Source organism: Phyllobates terribilis, unplaced genomic scaffold (genome assembly GCF_046119375.1).
Source record: "Phyllobates terribilis strain yellow unplaced genomic scaffold, ASM4611937v1 Scaffold_7__3_contigs__length_470593459, whole genome shotgun sequence".
Classification (NCBI taxonomy): Eukaryota; Metazoa; Chordata; class Amphibia; order Anura; family Dendrobatidae; genus Phyllobates; species Phyllobates terribilis.
Genome location: NW_027362767.1, coordinates 44,248,264 through 44,272,098, shown reverse-complemented (window position 1 = coordinate 44,272,098; position 23,835 = coordinate 44,248,264). Strand labels below are relative to the sequence as shown.

The 23,835-nt window shown below is 48.5% G+C and overlaps 1 long non-coding RNA gene across 1 annotated transcript in view; it reads left to right on the top strand.

Annotated features, from left to right (window-relative positions):
• LOC141153547 (uncharacterized) overlaps nt 1-23,835 on the top strand; it is a 220,194-nt gene that overhangs the window by 9,102 nt on the left and 187,257 nt on the right. Inside the window, exon 2 of the long non-coding RNA XR_012247319.1 lies at nt 17,772-17,949. This is a non-coding gene — a long non-coding RNA (uncharacterized lncRNA). The remainder of the gene's footprint in view (nt 1-17,771; nt 17,950-23,835) is intronic.

The window sequence follows — 23,835 nt, the reverse complement described above, 5'->3', positions numbered from 1 at the left end:
AACTTGGAGTTCCAGGTATCGAGGGTCATTGATTCACGCTTTAATCGCCGGTCCCTTCAGTACTTGGTTCATTGGAAGGGGTATGGTCCTGAGGAGAGGATGTGGGTTCCTGCATCGGATATTAACGCAGACCGATTAGTTCGGGCCTTCCACTCGACTCACCCGGATAAACCTGGCCCTGAGGGTCCGGAGGCCCCTCGTAGAAGGGGGGGTACTGTCACGGGTGTGTTGCCACGAAGATCGTCACGAGTACACAGCCTGACTTCTCGCAGCTGACTTGTTGGTGCTTTGTGTTTTCTCGGCAGTGTAGGAGTTAATTCTCTCTCTCTCTGGGCTAGCTGAGGTCCAGCCTCGCCCAGCTGCAATCAATGCTTCTTTAGTGAGACTCCTTTATATTCCTGCAGGTCTGTTTGGGAGGTGTCGGTGAAAGCTTTTCATTCAGACTTACAGAGCGGATCGTGGTGTTTGGAGTTGCTGAGATAAGTGTATTTGGAAGTGTTTTTTCCCTTTCCTCGCTTTATCATTTATCTCCTTTCCCGTTGGTGTTCCCTCTGTTGTAGTTGTGTAGAAGTTGTATGCAAGGTGGTTTTGGTTTTTCCCTTGTACTGTCTCGTTCGTCTAAATACTGTGTGTGGGCATATTATTTCTGGTTCCCTATTGTTGTGATCGGGGTCCTTCTCAGGACTAGATTACTTAGGTGCAGGGATCCTCAGGAGGTAGGGGTTACGCTGGCGGCCTGGACCTCTGTACCTTTAACAGTACCTCCAGGTTGAGGGGTTAGTCAGGGTCCCAGCTTAGGGTCAGCTTAGGCCCCCTACCTCCAGTATTCTGTGACAGTGTGACACCGCGGCAGGGTTGTCCACAGAATCGGAGACGGGAAACGGAATCCGGGGATGTTGACCATAGACTACAAAGAACCGGTACTTGGAAGTCGATTTGCTCTCATGGTTGTTGTAGGAGAATTCGGCCCATGGTAGGAGGTCCACCCAATCGGTATGGTGAGCATTAACAAAGTGCCGAAGGTAGCTGGTAAGGATCTGGTTGATGCGCTCCACTTGGCCATTGGACTGTGGATGGTAAACGGAGGAGAAATCCAGGGTGACATCCAGCAGCTTACACGTAGCTCTCCAGAAGCGTGAGGTGAACTGAACCCCTCAATCCGACACAATGTGGAGGGGTAAGCCATCGAGACGGAAAATGTAAAGGAAGAAGTCCTTAGCCAGCTCTGATGCAGACGGGAGGCCAGGCAGAGGAATGAAGTGGGCCATTTTAGAAAAGCGGTCGGCGACCACCCAAATGACTGTACAGCCGACAGAAACAGGGAGATCTGTAATAAAGTCCATAGCAATGTGTTGCCAAGGGGCAGCAGGTATGGGAAGAGGCAGGAGGTAACCGGCTGGAAGATGACTGGGAACTTTGTTGCGGGCACAAGACGAACAAGCCGAGACGAAGTCAACTACATCCTTGCGCAGGGTGGGCCACCAGTAATGCCGGGTAATGAGCAGGAAAGTCTTCTTCTGACCGGCATGGCCGGCTAGTTTAAATGAATGACCCCAGTGAAGAAACTTCTCCTGAACTGGAACTGCTACAAACGTCTTACCGGGTGGGAGACGAGTCAGATCTAAGGGGGCCATACTCATTACTTTGGAGGGGTCGATGATGTGCGCAGGCTCCTCCTCTAGATCGGAGGACAGGAAGGATCGGGACAAGGGGTCAGCTTTAACATTTTTGTCCGCCGGGCGGAAATGTAGAATAAAGTCGAAGCGAGCAAAGAACAAAGACCACCGGGCCTGACGCGGATTGAGTCTTTGGGCATTCTGGAGATATGCAAGATTTTTGTGATCAGTATAGATGATCACTGAGTATAGAGCCCCTTCAAGCAGGTAACGCCACTCCTCCAGCGCCAATTTGATGGCTAGCAGTTCTCGGTCTCCTATGAAGTAGTTGCGCTCAGACGAGGAGAAGAGTTTGGAGAAGAAGCCGCAGGTTGCCATTCTCCCTGATGAAGATTTTTGGGTGAGCACCGCTCCGGCTCCGGAGGAGGAAGCATCAACCTCCAGGAAGAACTGTTTGTTGCAGTCCGGACGGTGCAGCACTGGGGCAGAGGAGAAGGCTTGCTTTAAGGAAAGGAAGGCCTCCTTGGCTTCAGGCGGCCATACCTTGGGATTTGCTCCCTTACGAGTGAGCGCAGAGATGGGAGCAGTCCGAGAAAAGAAGTGCAGGATGAAGAGACGGTAGTAGTTGGTGAAGCCCAGGAATCGCTGAATCGCCTTCAACCCCTCCAGATGGGGCCATTTTAAGACGGCAGAGATCTTCTCGGGGTCCATTCGTAGACCTGTCTGGGAGATAATATAACCCAGGAATGGAAGAGAGGTCTGCTCGAAGAGGCACTTCTCAAATTTGGCATAGAGGTGATTCTGCCTGAGCCTAAGCAGGACCTGACGAACATCCCCTCCGGTGTGTGGGAAGGTCCGGAGAGAAGACCAAGATGTCGTCCAGATACACCACCACGCAGGAATATAGAAGATCACGGAAGATGTCATTGACTAATTCTTGGAAGACGGCGGGAGCATTGCAGAGACCGAAGGGCATAACACGGTATTCATAGTGATCGTCCCGGGTATTGAATGCCGTCTTCCACTCATCTCCTTGACGGATCCGGACCAGGTTATACGCCCCACGCAGATCCAGCTTGGAAAAGATCCTAGCGCCCTTAAGGCGGTCAAACAACTCGGAGATGAGTGGCAGGGGGTATTTGTTTTTGACCGTGATTTGGTTAAGTCCTCGATAGTCTATACAGGGGCGTAGTGAACCATCCTTCTTCTTGACGAAGAAGAATCCAGCTCCAGCCGGGGATGTAGATTTCCGGATGAATCCCCTAGCCAGATTCTCCTTAATGTATTCCGACATGGCCCGGGTTTCGGCTGATGACAACGGGTAAATACGCCCACGGGGTGGAGTGGCACCGGGTACCAGGTCGATCGGGCAATCATATGGCCTATGAGGTGGCAGTGTCTCTGCTTCCTATTTGTCGAAGACATCTGCATAGGACCAGTAAGGTGCCGGTAAACCGGGTAGATTAGCCGGGGTGAGGGGCGGACGAACCGGGCGGACCGGGACCAGGCAGGTCTCATGGCAATCCTGCCCCCAACGGAGTACTTCACCGGATTGCCAGTTCAGCATGGGTTCATGTCTCTGAAGCCAGAGTAGACCTAGCAAGAGGGAGTGAGAGAGACCGGAAAGCACATGGAAAGAGATCCTCTCAGAGTGCAGCATTCCCACATGCAGGGTTATAGGTTCTGTGATGAGCAGGATGGTCACCGGAAGGAGTCTTCCATCCACGGAGGCGACTGCCAATGGTTCAGCCAGAGGTTTGGTGGGAATGTGATATTTCTCTACCAGGGACTGGGAAATGAGGTTCCCAGCAGCTCCGGAATCTAGGTGTGCAATTTCAAAGTAGCGGTTCTCTCCCCAGGAGATGGAGACAGACAAAGTCAGGGAAGGAGAGGGTTTACTTTTGCCTAGGACGACCTCTCCGAGCGGTCCTAGGTATTGGCCTTTCCCAGCTTCACCGGGCAGGAACGGATGAAGTGCTCCTTACTGCCAGAATAGAAACAGCTCCCCTCTCCTCGGCGTGACGCTTGGCGAGATTTGACCATCTTGGTCTGGTCGACTTGCATAGGTTCGGGCGAGTGTGCCCGGGGAGTAGCTAATTGAGAGACAGGTCTCTGGAAAGTCGGAGCAAGGCGAGGAAATCTTCGCTCCCGGATGGTCTCTTTAGCACGTTCCAGGAAATGGATGTCGATCCGGGTAGCTAGCGACACCAGGTCATCCAGGGTGGTAGGAATGTCCCGGCCGGCCAACTCATCCTTAATCTGGTCGGAAAGGCCCTCCCAGAAGATGGACACCAGGGTCTCGTTGTCCCAGGCAAACTCAGAAGCGAGGGTACGGAACTGTATGGCATACTTGCCCACGGTGAGACTCCCTTGGCGGAGACTTAGCAAAGAGGAGGCAGTAGAGGATTTTCGTCCTGGTTCATCGAAGACTTTCCGGAAAGCAGCGAGGAAAGACGATAGATCGGACACCAGGGGATTAAGCCATGCCAGCCATGCCAGTGCTTCCCCAGTGAGGTGAGACATGATGAACGCCACCTTGGCCCGGTCGGAGGGAAACTGATGTGCCAAAAGTTCAAAGTGCAGGGTGCACTGGTTTATGAAACCCCGAGCTAGAGCGGAGTCGCCTCCAAAACAAGGAGGTGCAGAAAGCCGGGTACCTGGGTTGGATGCCGTGGTATTGGTGGGCAGCGGTGCTGCCAGAGCGGGAGTCGCACAACTCGAGGCGGACACAGGTGGAACAGGCAGTGTTTCCAGGAGGGAGTTGACACTCCGCAGGAAGTTCAGGATGGTTTCCTGTTGGGATCTCTGACGAGAAACCTCCTGGTACAGGTCAGAGAGCGAGGGGGCTTGGGGGCCACCGGGTTCAATGGCCCGAGCAAACTGCTACGGATCCGGGTGGTGGAACCTCTGCGCTGCGGTGCAAGGAGGGACCCAGAGGGGCGTAACTAAGTATCAACTCGGAGTGACCCTGGTCGTACGGCGGCAAACGACTCCGTGACCAGGGAAGGAGCGAGCCGAGAGACCAGGTGCTACTCTGGGGATGACCTTGTAAGAGAGCAGGTGACTCCCACTGGTCAGATGGCTGAGACTGACCGATACTGCAGATGGGCACAGCAGGCAGGCTGACGAGAGGTCCGGGTAGATGAACTGGCAGAGACAGCAGGCGACAGGCGAAAGTCTCTAGGTAGGCTGTCAGGTGGTCACGGCAAGTGACGGGCAGGAGCCTCCGGGTAGGCAGACAGGTGGTCACGGCAAGTGACATGCGGGAGCCTACGGGTAGGCAGACAGGTGGTCACAGCAAGTGACAGGCGGGAGCCTCTAGGTAGGCTGTCAGGTGGTCACGGCAAGTGACGGGCAGGAGCCTCCGGGTAGGCAGACAGGTGGTCACAGCAAGTGACAGGTGGGAGCCTCCAGGTAGGCTGACAGGTAACAGGCAGGTGCTCCCAGGTAAGCAGGTGGGCGAAGCCCATAGACAGACTGGTGGACTGAACGGAAGACAGACTGTCGGGCTGGAGAGTAGTCAGGCTGGCGGACTGGACTAGTAGTCAGGCTAGCAGCAGGACCTGAGGCCTGAAGTAGAAGTAAATACACTGTGCATCAACTATTGCTCGGGCACCTCCATTTTGGAGGAGGTGCCTTATATATGGGAGGACCTCCGGCAATTGGCCGGGGACTCCTTAGGGCGGCGCGCGGCCCCTTTAAGAGGAAGGGAGCGCGCGCCCTAAGCACAGTGCCCTGGAAGCGCGCTGGCAGCAGAAGCAGGAAGAGGAGTGCTGGAGGACGCCGAGCAGGGAGCGCGGCGGTGAGAGGGACCGCGTCTCTGCCTGGCAGAGGGCAGAGACACCGATGCTACAGTGGGTTTATTCGGACTTCATAAACCGCACTCTCCAGGCAAATGAAACATAGCCTTATCCGGCACAAAGTAACAAAAACAAGCAAAACAGTCCATACAGTGCTGGGGGTTCACCCGCTACTAGTCAGTGTCCTGTAGCACAGACATGCTGGAGGTCTCCACACCTCCAGCCACAGACACTGAATGAGACACTGTCTCCATTTTATACACACGCCCTGGGGTGGGGATATGTGAGCAGCCATCTTACATACCTTTCCCGTCTGCTCAAAACTGGGGGGCTTGGCACTTTCTGCTAATATACAGTGGACCCTCGACAAAGCGTCAGCATTGCCATGCAGTTTCCCCGGCCTATGCTCTACATGGAAGCTAAAGTCCTGGCGGTCTAAGAACCACATGGTCACTCGAGCATTGTTCCCCTTCTTTCTCATCCACCTTAGTGGGGCATGGTCTGATACCAGCATGAACTTTCAGCCTAAGAGGTAGTATTTTAGAGTGTCCAATGCCCACTTGATGGCCAAACATTCCTTCTCCTCTATGGAGTATTTCTTCTCACAAGATGTCAGCTTCTGGCTTAGATACATTATGGGGTGCTCCTCCTCGTTCATGTCTTGTGATAAGACAGCACCCAGTCCGACATCTGGCGTGTTTGTCTGGACCACAAACTCCTTTGAGAAATCTGGTGCCTCCAGCACTGGCTGTTTACACAGCGTCTGCTTTAGCTCCTAGAAAGCCGTCTCAGCTTATGGAGACCACTTAGCCATAGCCGACTTTGTCCCTTTCAGGAGGTCTGTCAAAGGGGCGGATATCATGGTGAAGTTAGGGATGAACCGGCGGTAGTAACCCACGATGAGCAGCTACTCATCATTTTTCCTCTGCCATCCACGTCCTGGGAGATTAGCTACAGTGCCATTGGTTGTAAACTTCTTGATTATGTTGCACACCGTGGGCAAAGGAACATCAAGATCTCAGGAGATGGACTTGTAACATTGGGATTGTTGAAAATTTTCAACAATTTTGGTTGTCAACTCATCAGACAGTTCTCTTGTCCTCTTTCTGTTCTCCATGCTTTTGTGTGGCACACACAGACACACAAGGCAAAGATTGAGTCAACTTCTCCCCTTTTTACCTCCCAAGGAGGCAAAAAAGACAGGAGAACAGTTAGGCCACATTCATACTTTCATTCCCATCGTTAAAGTTGTTTCAGTCACACTCATTAAATATCCGGTAATCCGCACGTTTTACTTTTTGCCAAAGGTTCACAAGAACCCTTTGGTTCCCCCGAGGTGTCCTATTGTCTCTGCATGGGATGGCTTTGTGAACCAATTTGTAAATTTATTGAATATTATTTGAATCCACTAGTGGAGACTCTGCCCTCCCATGTCAGGGACACCACGGATGTCCTGAGGAGATTGGATGGTCTATCTCTCGAGCCGGAAATGTTGCTGGTAACTCTGAACATCGAGCCCCTTTACACCTGTATCCAGCATCACCACGGGGTGAGGGCAGTTAAATTCTATTTAAATATGAGTAGTCTGGATATACAGGGCTGTGGAGTCGGAGTCGAGGAGTCGGTGCCCATTTTGGTGGAGTCGGAGTCGATATAAAATGGACCAACACCAACTCCTAAAATATATAATAAATTGGGTACAGTAGTTCAATGCTGTTCGTGGGGAATATTTTTTTCATAAGAATGTGGGAAAGTTATGAAATGCCCTATGAATGTCTGTCCTATTCCTGATCTAAGGGTCTAGACTTTTAGCTGAGATGAATCTGTGCTACAGTAAATTTATCACTTAAGCCATGTATGAGGGAGTCGGAGTCGTGGAGTGGGAGTTGGAGTCAGTGTCATGAAAATTGAGAAGTCGAAGGTTTGGCTTAGGCTACTTTCACATTAGCGTTTCCGTACGCTGCGTATCATGCGCATGCAATCGCATGCTTACGCAGCGTTGGTTATCCGCATCAGCGTACGCATGACGGCAAAAAAAACGCAGCGCATGCATGCGTTTGTATGCGTTTTGGCATGCATTTGCGTTTTTTGTGTGCATGCGTTCAATATTTCCAGGATTGTTTACTTGAATTTTCCTGACAAGCCACGCCCATTGGGCGTGTTTTAAGTGAAATCTATAAATAGACCCTGCACAGAGGAAATCCTCTTCTTTTGCTGCTGTATCCAGATGCAAGATGGATCTCGACATGCAAAGCTACTATCGTAACCTGGATTTATCGTTGAGAATGGCATTTTCCTTTGCTGTGGCGTGTGAACAAGAAAGGAGAAGAGCAAGACAGAGAAGACGTCATCGTTTCTGGCAACACCCCATCGTTGAAGTGTGAGAGAGCCGCGGAGCGTACCCCTCATTGTACAGCGAACTTCGAGAGAACCCGCAGAAGTTCTTCAACTACACAAGAATGTCCGAAGAGACAGAAGACAGAAAAAAATAATAAAGAAAAGACAGAAAAAAAAAGACAGAAAAAAATAAGAAAGAAAAGACAGAAAAAAAAAGGAAAAAAAGACAGAAAAAACAGACAAAAAAATAAAAACAGAAGAAAAAGACAAAAAAATACACCGAAAAGAAAGAATAGACATAAAACCATTTCAAAAGCTGGTATACTTTACATCCGGCGTGTAGAGATCCAGCGTGTAGAGATCCAGCGTGTAGAGATCCAACGTGTAGAGATCCAGCATCTTGAGATCCTGAGTCTTGGACTTCCTTTTCTCCACACCCCCTTTTTATACAGCTGGGATTTGGGAGGGCCTGAAAATCGCTTCCTGGGCATGCTCAGTGTGACATCCGCATGCGCATCGAACGCAGCCATGCGAAAGCCATTGCGCACCAATGCATACCCATAGACAATCATGCATTGTTTCTATGCACGCGTGCTCATGGCTGTGAATTTTCCAAGCATCAAAAAATGCAACATGTTGTGTTCACCGGGCTCCATGAAGCCACGCACAGGGCCGCATGTGATGCCCTGCGGCTGCAGGCTGTCACAGAACTCCTGGGTGTTGCACAGATGGGATTCTCCCCAGTGGCCTCAATACATGCAGACACCTCCACCAAAGTCCACTAGATGGAGTCCTGTCAGGTATATATATATACTGGGGGGTGGAGTTCAGGAAGTCAGTCAGTGGGAAGCAGTGAGTGTAACACGATGCTGCAGTACCAGACATGCTGAAGTCTGTGGAGAGCCACGCCATCCCTGCTGCCGTAACACCAGCTCCAGAGGACTGCTCCGCAGCAGCGGCACCCCTTAGCCGCATTCCACAGGTGGCGTCACAAACTTTCCAAATCCCCTATAAACTATTCCCCCTTTTACTGACCGCCCTGGGTCACGGACCGGACCAGCTACCCCCAGCAACTAGAGGCCCTGCTGCCAAGTACCCCATGGCTCAGGGGGCGCATCAGCCTTGGCGTCACGAACAGGATTCCGTGCCCGTTGCCACCGGGTACTGTGAGCCTTAAGAGACTGTAATACTCACTGTGGTGAAGTTTTCCCGCCATTCCCGAGATTTCCCGCCATTGTCCACCATCTTTCTGTCGCCGCGCGGGAAGAAGAGGGGCGTAACCGCCGTGGGAATCGGAGAAGCGTATCCCCTGGAAGTGCGCGAAGCCTAGGACTCGCCCTGCCCCTGACGTTGGACCAGGAAGCGTCAGGTCCTGGAAGGAGTCCAGAGGACGCTCTGACGTCAGACGCGAGCGACGCAAGGTCCTGGAAGAAGACCGTCGCCCCCGGAGCTGCGGCCTACCTGATAAAGAAAGTGAAGAAGGTAGGCTCTGGTTCACTAGGGGAGCGCAACCATGGCCGACGACCAGCAAGCCGCCGGAGCACCGGTTAACACTCCAGATGCCCAACCTGCGCCCGGTACTGCTCGGGCAGGAGCAGTCGCCGCACCTACAGGAGCTGTGGCACGGTTCATGCCCATGGCTCTGCCGTATGCCCTAGATGTTCAGAGGGTGACGGAACTTCTGCAGGAGGACACCCTGACTGAATGGGAGGATGACCAGGACGGGTCACCTACCTCCCATCCCCAGGCGCATCCCAGGAGGGGGGTGCCCTTGAGCTACGAGTTCCCCGGTAGCTCTCATGTTTAAGTATATAAGTTCCTGAACTACTAGGAGGTCGGGAACTGTGAACGACCCGCCTTGTACATAATTTGCACCTCCTGAGGTGCCCCCTGGTGGTTTTCACAAGATCACCACCACTAAAACCTGCTTGGCGTGGCTGAACCAGTGGTCCTACACCAGTCCTGCAGCCCGCCCAGGACCTTCGTTGGGGGTTTGGAGCTGGTCCCCCACAAGCCAGTTTACCCGGATGAGAGGGACACACCTGAGGAGGGATCTCATCAAAACTGGTTGCTACAGTAAAGCATAAATAATGTTTATTAAACCTGTTATTGCAATGTTCAAGCTACGTGCCTCCCATAAAGGGAAGAAAATTGTAATGTTTAAAAATATGTTATCCTTGTGTTACCTGTTATACAAAAATTTGTTTCAGTCCGGGAGTACTGACTTTTACTAGGGGGGAATGTGACGCCCTGCGGCTGCAGGCTGTCACAGAACTCCTGGGTGTTGCACAGATGGGATTCTCCCCAGTGGCCTCAATACATGCAGACACCTCCACCCAGGTCCACTAGATGGAGCCCTGTCTGGTATATATATACAGGGGGGTGGAGTTCAGGAAGTCAGTCAGTGGGAAGCAGTGAGTGTAACACGATGCTGCAGCACCAGACAAGCTGAAGTCTGTGTGGCTGAAAGCCAGGCTAGGCCCAAGCTGTGGGCTAGTCTGGCCAGTGAGAGCCTAGAGTGGGCTAGAAGGCAAGAAGGAAGAGAAGAGACATGAGGGACAGAGGAACCACAGAGGGTTCGTCCCCTGTTGCAAGCCGGGCACCGAGCCCGAGCCTATTGGGATCTCTATGCCCAGTAGGGAATCCGGCATACTGAGGAGGATTTCATATCCCTCAGTCCACCCGTGAATAGCGCACACTCAGAGGACTAGGTACCACGAAGTCCCCAGCGTCCAGGGATCGTGGTAACCAGTGGGAAAGCCCTCGCCCCAAGCAAGACGGGTGAGAGAAACATCAAGGGAGCTAGACCCTGTTCCAGGCAGGTCAGAAGCTCCAGGTAGAGAGACAGGAAGATACAGAAAGGAGGCCTTACACCCGCTCACTGGGGAGCAAGACCAGAAGTGCACACCACCTACAAGTGCCCCGGACCGTACCTGACTACCATCTGCAGTAAAGGTACTGAAACTAGCCCCGGTGTGTGTGTCTGTGTAACATACCTGGCGGCGTCCTTGCATAGTGGTCCATCTCCCACTGTGCAAGAGCGCGCACTTGATCTCCAGTCCAGACTGCCACTCTGGTTTCTTTCCATGTTGTCTGCTTTGCTTTTGCTGTTTAGGGCGACGCCCGCTGAACTTCCTGTTTCTTGTAGCTGCTGCTGACACACCCCTAATGCGTCCTCAGCCTATTGCTGTCTGTCACCTGGTATTTAACCTAGCTCCTCCCTGGAATCCTTGCCTGAGCATCTTGTTCTGTCAGTTAGCTTCTTGTCACTGATGTGCCAGGTCCTGTCTATGTTTCCTGCCTTGCGGTATCAGTTCCCGTGTCTGAACTGTGTCCTGTCTGTGTACTCTAGCCAGCTGTCTGTCTGCCTTCCTGAGGCTGTATTTCCAGGCCTGTCTGAACACGCTCCTAGCCTGTTCGTCTCGCCCTCTGGGGGCCGCATACCCAGACTCGCTCCTGTATTTGTTACAGTACAGTTCCTGTCTGAACTGTCCCCTAGCTTCCTACCTGTTTTGTCTTTATGTCCGTTTGTTCCCTTTTTCTGCAGTGTCTGAACCAGCACTTGGCTTTACGTAGGCTCTTTCCTGCATTTTGTTGCAGTAACTGTTCTTGTCTGAACTGTCTCCTAGCTTCTTACCTGTTTTGTCTTTATGTCCGTTTGCTCCCTTTTTCTGTAGAGTCTGAACCTGCACCTAACTTCTACTCGTTGTCATTGTACTTCCGTTTGTGAGTTGGAGTCCTTTCGCTACTTCTTTATAAGTACCTTGTGTGTATCTGGTTCTGCCTTTCTTTTCCAGTCTGTTCTGTGTGAACAGAGCTCTGTCCCCTTTGCTTTGTCTTTGTTTACCTCTTCGGCGATTTATCTCAGCCCTGTCCACCGCGTCTGCGGTTTCGCTCTGCTCAGCCTTGTCCACCGCGTCTGCGGTTTCGCTCTGCTCAGCCCTGTCCACCGCGTCTGCGGTTTCGCTCTGCTCAGCCTTGTCCACCGCGTCTGCGGTTTCGCTCTGCTCAGACTTGTCCACCGCGTCTGCGGTTTCGCTCTGCTCTGCCTTGTCCACCGCGTCTGCGGTTTCGTTCTGCTCTGCCTTGTCCACCGCGTCTGCGGTTTCGCTTTGCTCAGCCCTGTCCACAACGTCTGCGGTTTCGCTTTGCTCAGCCTTGTCCACCGCGTCTGTGGTTTTGCTCTGCTCAGCCTTGTCCACCGCGTCTGCGGTTTTGCTCTGCTCAGCCTTGTCTACCGCGTCTGCGGTTTTGCTCTGCTCAGCTTTGTCTACCGCGTCTGCGGTTTAGCTCTGCTCAGCTTTGTCTACCGCGTCTGCGGTTTCGCTCTGCTCAGCCTCGTCTACCGCGTCTGCGGTTTTGCTCTGCTCAGCCTTGTCTACCGCGTCTGCGGTTTTGCTCTGCTCAGCTTTGTCCACCGCGTCTGCGGTTTCCCTCTGCTCAGCTCTGTCTACCGCGTCTGCGGTTTTGCTCTGCTCAGCCTTGTCTACCGCACCTTTGGTTTCGCTTTACTCTGTTTGATTACCGCATCTGCGGCTCTGAACTCGACTCCCAGTCTGTACTGGACCCTACCCAGCCTGCGCTCTAGCCTGCCTGTTCCTGTATTCCCCGGTGTGGGTCAACAGCCGTGTCCGGAGTCTGACCTGGAGTAGACCCTGGTCCCTCTGCTCGGTTCCTCCCTGGTGCACTGGCGTCGTATGCCGTCGTGCGACCTTGGTCGGATCGAGCAGATACTTAGTTACGCCCCTCCAGGCACTCTCCGGTTCATGGCACAGTGGAACCACTAAACACGCACACGCCAGTCAGTCCGGGCGTGTGCATTACAGTCTGTTCTTCCTCTGACCCGGCTGGGTCCCATCTCCCCTGCACCACCATCCATTACACCCCACGCTGCCCTGGAGCTAGCTCTACCTGTGGAGAGCCGCGCCATCCCTGCTGCTGTAACACCAGTTCCAGAGGACTGCTCCGCAGCGGCGGCACCCCTTAGCTGCATTCCACAGGTGGCGTCATGAACTTTCCAAATCCCCTCTAAACTATTCCCCCTTTTACTGATGGCCCTGGGTCACGGACCGGGCCAGCTACTGTGATATCCCCCAGCAACCAGAGGCCCGGCTGCTGAGTACCCCACGGCTCAGGGGGCACGTCACGCATGCGCGGACATACTGACGCCAATGCATGTCCCTGCATACACCTGCGCACACCATGTTAAAGATAGGTGCGCAATACGCTTGCGGATTTTAGAAAATAAGTACGCAGCCCACGCTGCGCTCAAAAACGCTAATGTGAAACCGGCTTTACCGACTCCACAGCCCTGTGGATATATCCCAACAGTTATTGATTTTGGAACTTTTGGAATTTATTTTGACTCAGAATTTTTTTACTTTCAAGGACCATTTTTTTCTACAAACATGAGGAACTGCAATGGGCGCGGCGTGTGCGCCATCCTACGCAAACCTCTTCCTCGGGTATTGGGAACGGGAGGTTTTTGAGGATGGCGCATTCGCCGCCTCCCATGTGCAATTTTGGCATCGTTACATTGATTACTTGCTGATAATCTGGCAAAGTTCTTTCAGTGATTTGAATGAATTTATGGCATCTCTCAATCAAAATGGATTTAACATCAAGTTAATGTATAAGTTTCATGAGAAACATATTGACATCCAGATTATGGTAATGAGTGACGACAGGATTCAGACCGATGTTTTCCAGAAAGAAACGTCGGTCAATGCACTCCTGCACGCATCCTCTGCCCACATGCCCCCAATGATACATGCCATCCCCATAGGCCAAGGTTTAAGAATAAGACATCTATGTTCTACTAATGAACTCTTTGAAAAACAGGCCAGAGATCTCCATGGTCGTTTTAGTGCATGGGGATATAGTAATCGATATATTAAACGTGGTTACAAGCAAGCTAAATTTGCTTACCGTGCTCAGCTCTTGTCTGGCTCTGGGAGAAGATTAGAGGGATCCCAACAAATTAGATTTATAACAACATTCAATAACCGTTGGGAGACTATTCGGAGTATTTTGAACAAACACTGGCCTATTTTGAAAATGGAGCTCATTACCAGAAAGGCCACTGGTCACTGCCAGAAGGAGCAATAATTTAAAATGAGGAGCCATTATACATCTCGACCCTCCCTCCCCTTTTATACTGGTAAACCACGACAAGGCTGTTATCCATGTGGATCATGCCTGGCCTGCCACAAAACCGAACGTGCGACTTTGTTTATCTTGTCCGATGCTAAGCAGGAATATCAGATCAGGGACTATATCTCGTGCAATAGTGACCATGTGGTCTACTATATCACCTGCCCCTGTGGGCTGATCTATCTAGGGCTGGCATCACGGGAGCTGCGAGTGCGCTAGAGCAAACGTTATAGGGACATTAAAGCAGCCTGGAATATTAATGATTTCTCGGAATTAAAACAATCCCTCGCCACTTCAGAGTGCGCCACGCCTGCAACCTTGACCTTCTCAAAATTCGTGGCATTGACCGGATACATGGAGGTATAAGGGGTGGTGATCTTAAACACAGACTGGTGCAGCTGGAGTGCCGATGGATCGTTAAATTGGGGAATATGGCCACGTGTGGTCTCAATGAAAATTAAATTTCTCTCAGTTTTTGTGAAAAAAATATATGATCTTTAGGATCTTTATTTCTTCTGTTGTTGTCTGACATTTTTTTCAATAAAGTTTGTTTTTTCTGTTTCTTTTATTTTTTTAGTAGCCGAACATTGGAATTGCAACTCCTGACCCTTGGTCTTTGGCCCATCGTCTTAACAACGATCCCTGTATTATCCCTGCATTACCATCAACGCCTGTAAATGTTTTTTGCCATATCTTTGGACAGGTTGTGGTTTGGACAGTATATGCAGAGATTTATATTGGGGTTTGATATCATTTATACTAATATAATGAGGGTTGTATTTATCTTTGAGCAAGATCTGTTCATGATTGGAGTTTTGGAGCACTTTTTCTGTACATTTGATATGCCGTTCTTTCCGTGTTCTCCTCTTCTCCCATTCTTTCTCTCCCCATTTTTCAGTTTAATATCCCCCCATGTTTTATTGCTGTTGCCCACACTTTTGCCATCTTCAAAGATGGTGCACACATTGGTTACAATATACTCACCCAAATATGGCCGCCGCATAGCGCGTGAGTGTGTGGATCTTCCGGCCTGCCTCCGCTGCTGAAGGTGTCCACACGGGGTGGTGCGCGCCATTTGACGTCACTTGGGAATTTTTCCTTGACACCATGACCACGACACCGGATGTGACGTACCCAGCGGTGGAAGTTCCGCCTTCTAACGGCGCGATGCACGGCAGGGATACTTGTGGGTAATTATAGACAATAGAGAGCGGGGGGAAAGTTAGATATATATACCACACGAGACACACAGGATTTAGTGCCCCCCCACCCCGAGGAAGCCAGCACACAACACGCGTCGGGGCTCTGGTGTGACACGTGGGCCTTGATATACTGATGGCTAAGCAGCTTTCCACCTCTATTTGTATTTTGTACCTCTCTATATATACATGCACTTGGCACCTTAACCTCACATATTGTGTACACATACTGAGTTTGACTCACTAGATACGTGCCAGTGTCTTGGGGGTAGTCACCCGGTCTCCTTAACCAATGCACAGCTGATTACTTTGAGTCATGGCACTGTTTTTCTGGGGCAATCTGTTTGTCCTCCTGTAGTGACCTCTGAAAGTGGAACCCTCCTTTCCTATCTCCTTACTTGTCCATTGGGGTCAACTATATGTTTATATCTTATGTAATTGCATACATTCTTTCACTTGAAAGTATTATCCCTCCTCTTTACTGTATATACAAGACCTCACGGTTGTACTATTGCCTGCCTGTCTATCTTGCACATTGACATGATTTATTGTTCTTTGATGTTGTCTTTTATACATTTTTCAATAAAGTTTTGTATTTTTTTATATCCTGGGTATGAGATTTACTTCGTGGCATTTTAGCTGGGTGTTGTTTGCTCCTTTTTGTTCTCAATTGTCTGATTTTCATTCACATCGGTTTGATCATGGACCGCAGTACATGGACTGGCTGCGGGTCATATGTAAGGCAGCTGAGTACGTGTCAGGAGACCCTCGGCCAGTCCGTACCTTGTGGTCTGTGATCGGGCCAATGTGCACGGACATCTGAATGCGCTTTAAATTTCAAGTAGTTCACCAGGGACTAAGCATTTCTTTGCAAAACGCACGACAAATAGCTGTCAAATAATGTATTCTAAGACGACTGGACAGGATGGGTTCCTAATGGGTATTGATGAAGCAACAATGTAATTAGCAATTTTGGGAAACAGTTTAAAATGTAGAGAGATTAAAATATACATGCACACACATACTAAAATGCTTATTGATCTTTCACGGTATGATTTTTAAACACTAGATGGCACCAAAGCTGTTTTATTGAATCAAAGCTGAAATAATAGGACTTGGTTATAGCTAGGTGATGCCATGATATCATGAGATAAATTTAGTGCAATAATTATTTTTCATACTGCTTTATTATGTATGTAGCAACAAAAAAACAAGCCATATAAATAACATTATTTTACAAATAATTATGTTTGTAAATGTTTTGTAAATCAAAGGGGTTGTCCAGTGAACATTCGTTATCACCTATCCCTGTTATCCTATTTATCCCTTTTACATCAGAGCGGCAGTGCACATGCTGGACCGCCCTCCATTCATCTTCTAGGGGACAATCACAAATAGGGGAGCGCTGCTGCTCCATTCTATCGGGGATAAACATTTCCCCATTCTGCTGATTGGTGCTGTTCCCATGGCCGGACTTATCTTCTCTGGACAACCCCTTTAATTTTATTTCCAATATTTCCTAATCTGCACTGTATTTTAGACTGGTGTTCGCTCTGCAAGCTCTGATTAGTGAATGCTGGAGTTCTACATTAGTCTTTAGTAAATTCACATGTAATGGATTTTCTATAGAACAATTCTGTGGCAATTTTGCACCAAATCGTATGGATTTTCTTCTGCATTTCTTTTTTTGTTTGGTGATTAAAATAAAAACTGTGTCCAAAATTCTGTCTCTTATGTGGCGATGCTTCGTATATTCTTCACTAGATGCTGTCCACCCAACCACCTGCGATGACCTGTCCGACACATTTGAGCGCTACAGCCGGGAGGCCAATAAGTGGGAACCAGAGGGGGATAGGGGAGTTAGCACTGGAGCGCCATCAGATTATTAAGAAGACTACACTGTTTTACTGTGTAGATTTTGCTGCGGAAAATTTGTCATACTAGAAATCTTCTTCCCTGTTGAATTCAATGGGAAAGTCTGCAACAAATATGTCCCCTTATTGCAGTAGAAAGGGATTTTAAAATCTGCATTGCAAATCAAGGTCTGTATGTAAAGAAAGTACCACGGCTAGTGGGATAGATTAGTTAAAATATCAGCCTCATGCCTAGTCCTGGATATGCATATTTACCCTCTAATTTGTTTTAGAAGCACATCTTTGATTGTTGGCGTATCATTTCACTTGACATATCCTATTTAGTTTTCACTAGCAACAGTGATACCTTTAGTAATGTACACTTTTTTTTTTTTTACTATCAGAATCATCTAGGTGAATAGACCAAAAAATAAATGTAATCGCTCATTCACACGTCTGTTCTTTTTTGCGGATGGGCGCTATCCATCATTCATACTTATAGTAGTTTATTTGTTTCTTTTGTTGTTTCTCATGGAGAAAAACTTTTCAAACTCGGACCAACCTCTGTTGGTAAAAGCTCACACTGACCAAACTGTGATAAAATAACTCATGTCTGAATGAGCCCTAAAAGTGAGCAAACAACATTCATGTATAGAAAAAATAGTTAAAATATATTTTATTGGGTAAAGGTTAAGGGGCAGCAGTTTGAGTATAATGATTTAGAGCCCGGACTTGTGACAATCTATCCTATTTTTGTTTCAGCTGCTTATTATTTCACACTGATAATTTAAAGTACTTTGTCTCTCTGTACAGGAAATTTCAGCATTTTGAAGTGATGGTATGCTCCCTTACTGTGACTGTAAATGAAGAAATGTTTCCGTCTGTCATGGAAGAAAGCACAATCGAATGTAGAAATGTAACATCTGAATGACAGTGGAGTGATGAGGAAGAATTCACTATTCCAATTCATTACCCTATAGTCACTCTTAAGGTAGGGGTGTTTCTTGTCTTCTGTTTTACTATGATGTTGATGGTGGTACAGGTAAATTCTGCTACAGAAAATTAAGACAATAAATTCAAGGGACTCTGTCAGCTCAGAATGGCTGATCAAACCAAGTACAGGCGCTTGGTGCACCCTTGGTGTGGTCAAACATTTAAGTTCTCCTTCCCATCTGTTTGTTTTCCCTTTTATCTCCTCCTTCCTCTTCTTTGATGGACAATTCTGGCTTCATAGAGCCAGAGAAGGGCGGACATGGAGAGAAAACAATCAGGTAGGAAGGTGCACTTACATTTTTGGCGACGCCATAGAGCACAGAGTACCTGTACTTGGTTTGAACAGTTATTCTGTGCTGACAGAGTCCCTTTATACGGGTTATACAGTCTTCAAGGAGTTGTCTGGAACAGAATAGTGGCCGCGGCCGGGTACTGCACATCTGCCCCTATTTATTTGGATAGGTGGCGGATGTCCAGTTGGTGGGCAGCAAGACAATGGTGTGAAATCACCAGCCATTCCACAACGGATGAGTCAAATAACAAGTTATTTACTGTTTTGGATTGGACTAGCCATTTCTTTCCTAAATTTGATTTTGGATTTGTTTTACAGTAGCAGTCTAGTAAATGAGATGTTTAAAATCTAATTTACACACTATGAAGAAAATCTGCCACTTAAATTGACCAACACTGCAGATTTGCTGAATTGTTACAGCGGATCTGAGACTTTACATCATTGCAAGGGGTGAATAAGAGTGCAGTCCTATGTGCCCCACAGTGATATTTACTGCTGATGGTTTGTAACCTGCAACGGAAATGCCCCTAGTGCACATACCCTTATTGTTTTGTCTGCATTTTAACGGTACTGATAACTCCATCCATTGAACAAAATAATATATATGAGATTTCAATAAATTTAATATATACATATAATGGCATTATTCACATTGGATAAGTTTAGAATATTTTAGCATTTTTTAGACTTAATTATCCAATGACTCTACCTTAGAGAATTCATAAATCCTAAAGTTATTCTGGTTATGATCAATATGAATCTTTTGTTCCTCGGTTTGTCTTTTTTTTCCCTTTTGGCAGCCAATCAGATTTCTCCTCTTATTTTTCAGAGATCCTTTGAGAAATAAAAAAGAAAAACCTTAGTTTTGATAAAACTCCCCCCACATCATTTTATTGTATTAGGTATTCAAAGTTATGTTTAGTGTATATCAATGATGATCATTGATATTTGGTCTACTTTAGCTATCCATCCATCTCTCATATCAGTAATTACTTTCTCTTGATTTATTTTGTGGATCCCTTTTGCAAATATTTTGGAATAAAGTATCATATTGCTTAAAGGGCCTCTCCACTACTAATATTTTTTTTGTATAAAGTGGACACATGGCGGTGCTAAAATAAAAAAGTAAAAAAACACATACCGTATTTTTTCGGAATATAGGACGCACCGGACCATAAGACGCACCCCAAATTTTGGGGTGGAAAATAGAAAAAAAATATTTTTTATAAGATGGGGGTCCATCTTATAGTCTGAATAGGTACGGTATCTTACCTGGGGGGCAGTGGAGCGAGGGTCACAGGAGGCAGGGTCCCTCAGGAAGTCGGCGGCTGCAGCAGAAGAGGTCAGATGCCGTGGAGCCTGTGCCTGGCTGAGGCCCCTAGTCTGGCTGGTTCCTGTGTGGAGGCCTCTGGCTGGGGCTGAAGCCGGGGCTGAGGCCAGGGCCCCTGGCTGGGGCTGAGGCCGGGGCCTCTGGCTGGGGCTGGGGCCGAGGCCTCTGGCTGGGGCCGAGGCTGGGACCGAGGCTGAGGCTGGGGCTGGTGCCAGGGCTCTTGGCTGGGGCCAGTGCCGGAGCTCTTGGCTGGGGCCGAGGCCGAGGCCTCTGGCTAGGGCCGGTGCCGAGGCTGGGGCCGAGACTGGGTCTGGTGCCAGGGCTTTTGGCTGGGGCTGGGGCCTCGGGCTGAGGCCTGTACCGGGCTGCGGTCGGTGCCGGGCTGTGAGCGGCGAAGCAGTGTGGCTTGCGCAGGTTTCCTGTGTGCGCGGCCATCTTCCTAGAGCTGTGATCTACAGGAAAATGGCCACCGGAGCTACCGGTCCGCGCATGCGCCGGCTCGGGCGGCCATTTTCCTGTAGTTCACAGCTCTAGGAAGATGACGTCGCACACCGGAAACCTGCGCAGGCCGCTCGCTGCTCACAGCCTGACACCGGCCCCAGCACCGGCCAGGCACAGGTGCCGACCCCAGCCGCTCACCTCTGCTGCCGCTGATGCCGACGCCGCTACCACCACTGCATTCCTAGAGGACCACTGCAGGTAACGTTCGGACCATAAGACACACCCCCCATTTTCCTCCCAAATATTGGGGAAAAAAAGTGCATCTTATGGTCCGAAAAATACGGTACTCATCTACTGTATCCCTGCAATATCTCTGTACTGTTCCCCACAGGTCTCCTCTGGACACTGCCATGTTCCATCTGTGGAAGAAAACATCTTTTAAAGCAAACCATAATCTTTCCCAATAATAAAGCCCTCTATAAAGTGTTTTTTGAGATTAGAGTTCATCAATATAGCATGTATAGAATTGCCATATTTGAAATTCTGCCTCCAATTATATGGTCCTGTGACACAGGTAAGGACAGATGTGTCACCCTTCAGACACCTTAACGTGTATGCCCAACTCTACTGTAGATCTTTGTAGGCAACATAGTTTTACAGTACAGCCAGTAAGCTTCAAGTATGCATGGCTTTCCTGCAATTATCTCTAGTGTCCATTGTATTTGCAGACTGCAGACTACTGCACCCTGGGAGGGAACATTGGGGAATTTACATTTTCTTTGCAGCGGTGCAAAATATTCAGAATGATTGGAATGATAATAAATAATGTTGTAAGATGAAAAGCATGCATAAAATGGCAATGTTAAGCTGTATGTTCACATTCATAGCTGTGGGAATGATTCCCATGTAAGTAATTCTTAACCCCGTTAGCGCTGTTTTCCTGGACACCCTGGCCCCCAGTCTTTTGTTTTGGTGCTTTGCATTAAAAGCCGCAGAAAGAGTCCAGTCACACAACTGGCAGTGCAGATGAAATGTTTGACATTTCCTGCTCTGGGCTTCCTGTATCTGTTTTTCCTGGATATGAAAGGATATATTTTTTTTAATGCTGAATAATACAGAAGGCCACAGCCTGGGTGGCCACCTCTCAAAGCCACTGCACGTGCGCTCTTACCCGGGACCTTACTCAAATACCATAAAAATATGCTGTCATTTTTTTTCTTTCTCTTCCTCTTCTGTTTGTTCTTAAGACTAACAATAAACAAACAGTAGTTAGAAGGAACTCTGCTCTGTTTTAATTAAGTAGATGATTAATCTGCTATGGCAGCCTCTACTAGCCTGTGTAGCAGGTCTGTTTGTGTAGGTTAGTAATTAATATGCTCTTTTTCAATTTGTGCTTCCTTTTTTCTGTCTGTTCTTATTTCTTTGTAGTTTATCATGAGGATCAGAGTTTACTACTGGCCATTGTGTGGGTCTTATTGCTTATATTATAAGTAATGTACACATACCTTTAATGTGTGTATAAAGCTATACTCACGATATGGAGTGTACAGTGCTCATTCCCAGTCTAGCTGTAATGTGTTGCCCTAAATAAAACTGGGATATTTGGTAATTAATGATAACAGTAACAGCCAGCAGCTACCGTGCTCTATATGTAGCCTAGTGTTCCTGAAAATGACACCACATTGAGACTTCTGTTTTTTATGTATATGTTTTATCCATTTTTTTTCATAGATGTAGCAGGTACCCATTATGGTCTATGGGGCTGCTTACATGTTCTTGTTTTCTTGTGTATGGGGAAAAAAACAGACATGTCCGCTTTCGATCCAAGTCACAGATCAAACTCACCCATTGAAATCTACATGTTCACGTCACATTGAATGGTGTCACTTGCGGGGGCGGCCCTGGTCTCTGCTTTTTCAGCACGCCGGGTAATCTACTTACATTGTGCAATGACAGTGCGTTCTCTTGCCAGCTTGTTAGTTCTCATCAGAACTGGTGAACGAGCGCACTGTCACTGTGCATATTGCACAGTGACAAGATCCTACTGAGTATACGTCAGAATTGACAACTGATGCTTGATTAGTAGATTAGGGACTAGCCCAGCCCCTGAAACGGTTGTCACTGGTGACGCTTCGTTTCAAGTAGGGGGCACAAGCTGCGTCAGTGACCGCATCTTCTGCGGCACTGACCGCAGCTTCTGCCCCCCTGATGACATCTCATTTGAGTATCCCAGCATGCACTAGTAGTAAAAAAAAATAAAGTAGTTAAATAGAGTAGGGAGGGAATGGTAGGGACTTTCCAATTAAAGTATATTAGAAAAGAGATTAGATTATTACATTAAATAGATCCATTTAGAATTAAAATAAATTTTAGTTTTGGACCACTCTTTTAAACTTGGACTTTTTCTTTGAATAAGAGAAGAACTGATGTAACACTGATTGTAAAAACACAGACAAAAAATGGATGAAAATCTGATCAAGCACGCGAATGAAATATAACTCATTTTTCACACACGAGAAAAAAATGGATATCTAAATGGGGTTTTAGAGTAACAGGGTAAAGTCCCAGAACATTTCTGTTTTCTTTTTTGCCTTTTAATGAATTCATAATAAAAAAAAATTTTAATCACGTTTTCCCGGACTTGTTGCTGGATACTCACCTCTATTGCTTCGTCCTGCTGCCGACACAGCTGAATCCTTGCACTGTCAGGGGACTCCTTTCACATTGGTGAGCTGAAAAAACTTTTTTCTTGTACATTTATCACCTACCATGTGGATAGGTGCGCTTTTACTTCTTCTTGGAATCTGTGAAAGAAGTACGGTAATTTTAAAATCATTGACCTGTGTAGTTACAGAATGCTCCAAAAGCAGGTTATGCTGAATTATATATGTGTTAATTACTGATCCATAAACTGGCAATGAGCATCGCGCCTACATGGGATGACATGAAGGGAATAGATGCTTAATTTATTGTATACAAGCTGTACCCGGCCACGCGTTGCTGTGGCTCAGTCTGGTTAAATGGAAAAGAAAGAAAAGAGAACTAGCACGTTTCTAAAATATTTAATTTCACAATGCTTGATAGTTGTGCCCATCAGGCTGGCATGGTGGCAGCCTGTACCCTGTGACCCCTGCAGGCCTGTACTCTGCACAAGTCACTAAAGAGGTCGGTACTTGCTGTCAGGTGTCACAATGGAGCCGGTCATGTCAGGGATTGCTAGTTATGCAATTCCCTAGTACAGAGAGAATGTGACAGGAGGGGGCGCAGAGATGAAGGCAGGCGGCGGCAGAAGAGGAGGGGGTGATCTGCTTGACATGTCCCGGGCCGGTACTGTCCAGATCACAGCACCGCTCTCGCTTGTGGCGCAGTGGGATTTGCACTCGTTCGCTATTTGCCCACTGCTGCAAGGCTTGGGCGCAGCTCAGCACCCAGAGCGGAGGCCGCGGCCTGCACCTCTCCGTGCGGCCTCCCTCTCTCCTTCCCTCCTTCCCCCGCTTGTTGCGCAGTCGGAAATATACTCACCTGCCGGAGAAGAAGAAGCCGCAGCAGCAGCCGTGCCGGAGAGCAGAGATCGGCGCCTCTCAGGCTGTGATGGTGATGAGCAGCAGCATCTTTCGGCCTCGAACAGACAGTCTCGTCATTCCCCTTCCCCCCACCCCCCACGGGGGACACAAAAGGAGCAGAGCACAGGCAGCGGCTGGGGCGAATGAAGGAGAGGGAGAAGGATTTATGAATGAGATGTCACTAAGGTAGGGGAGAATGCCGGGTGGCGGGGGAGAGTCAGCCTGGGACTGAGCTCGTAACACCCCCCTCTCACTGTT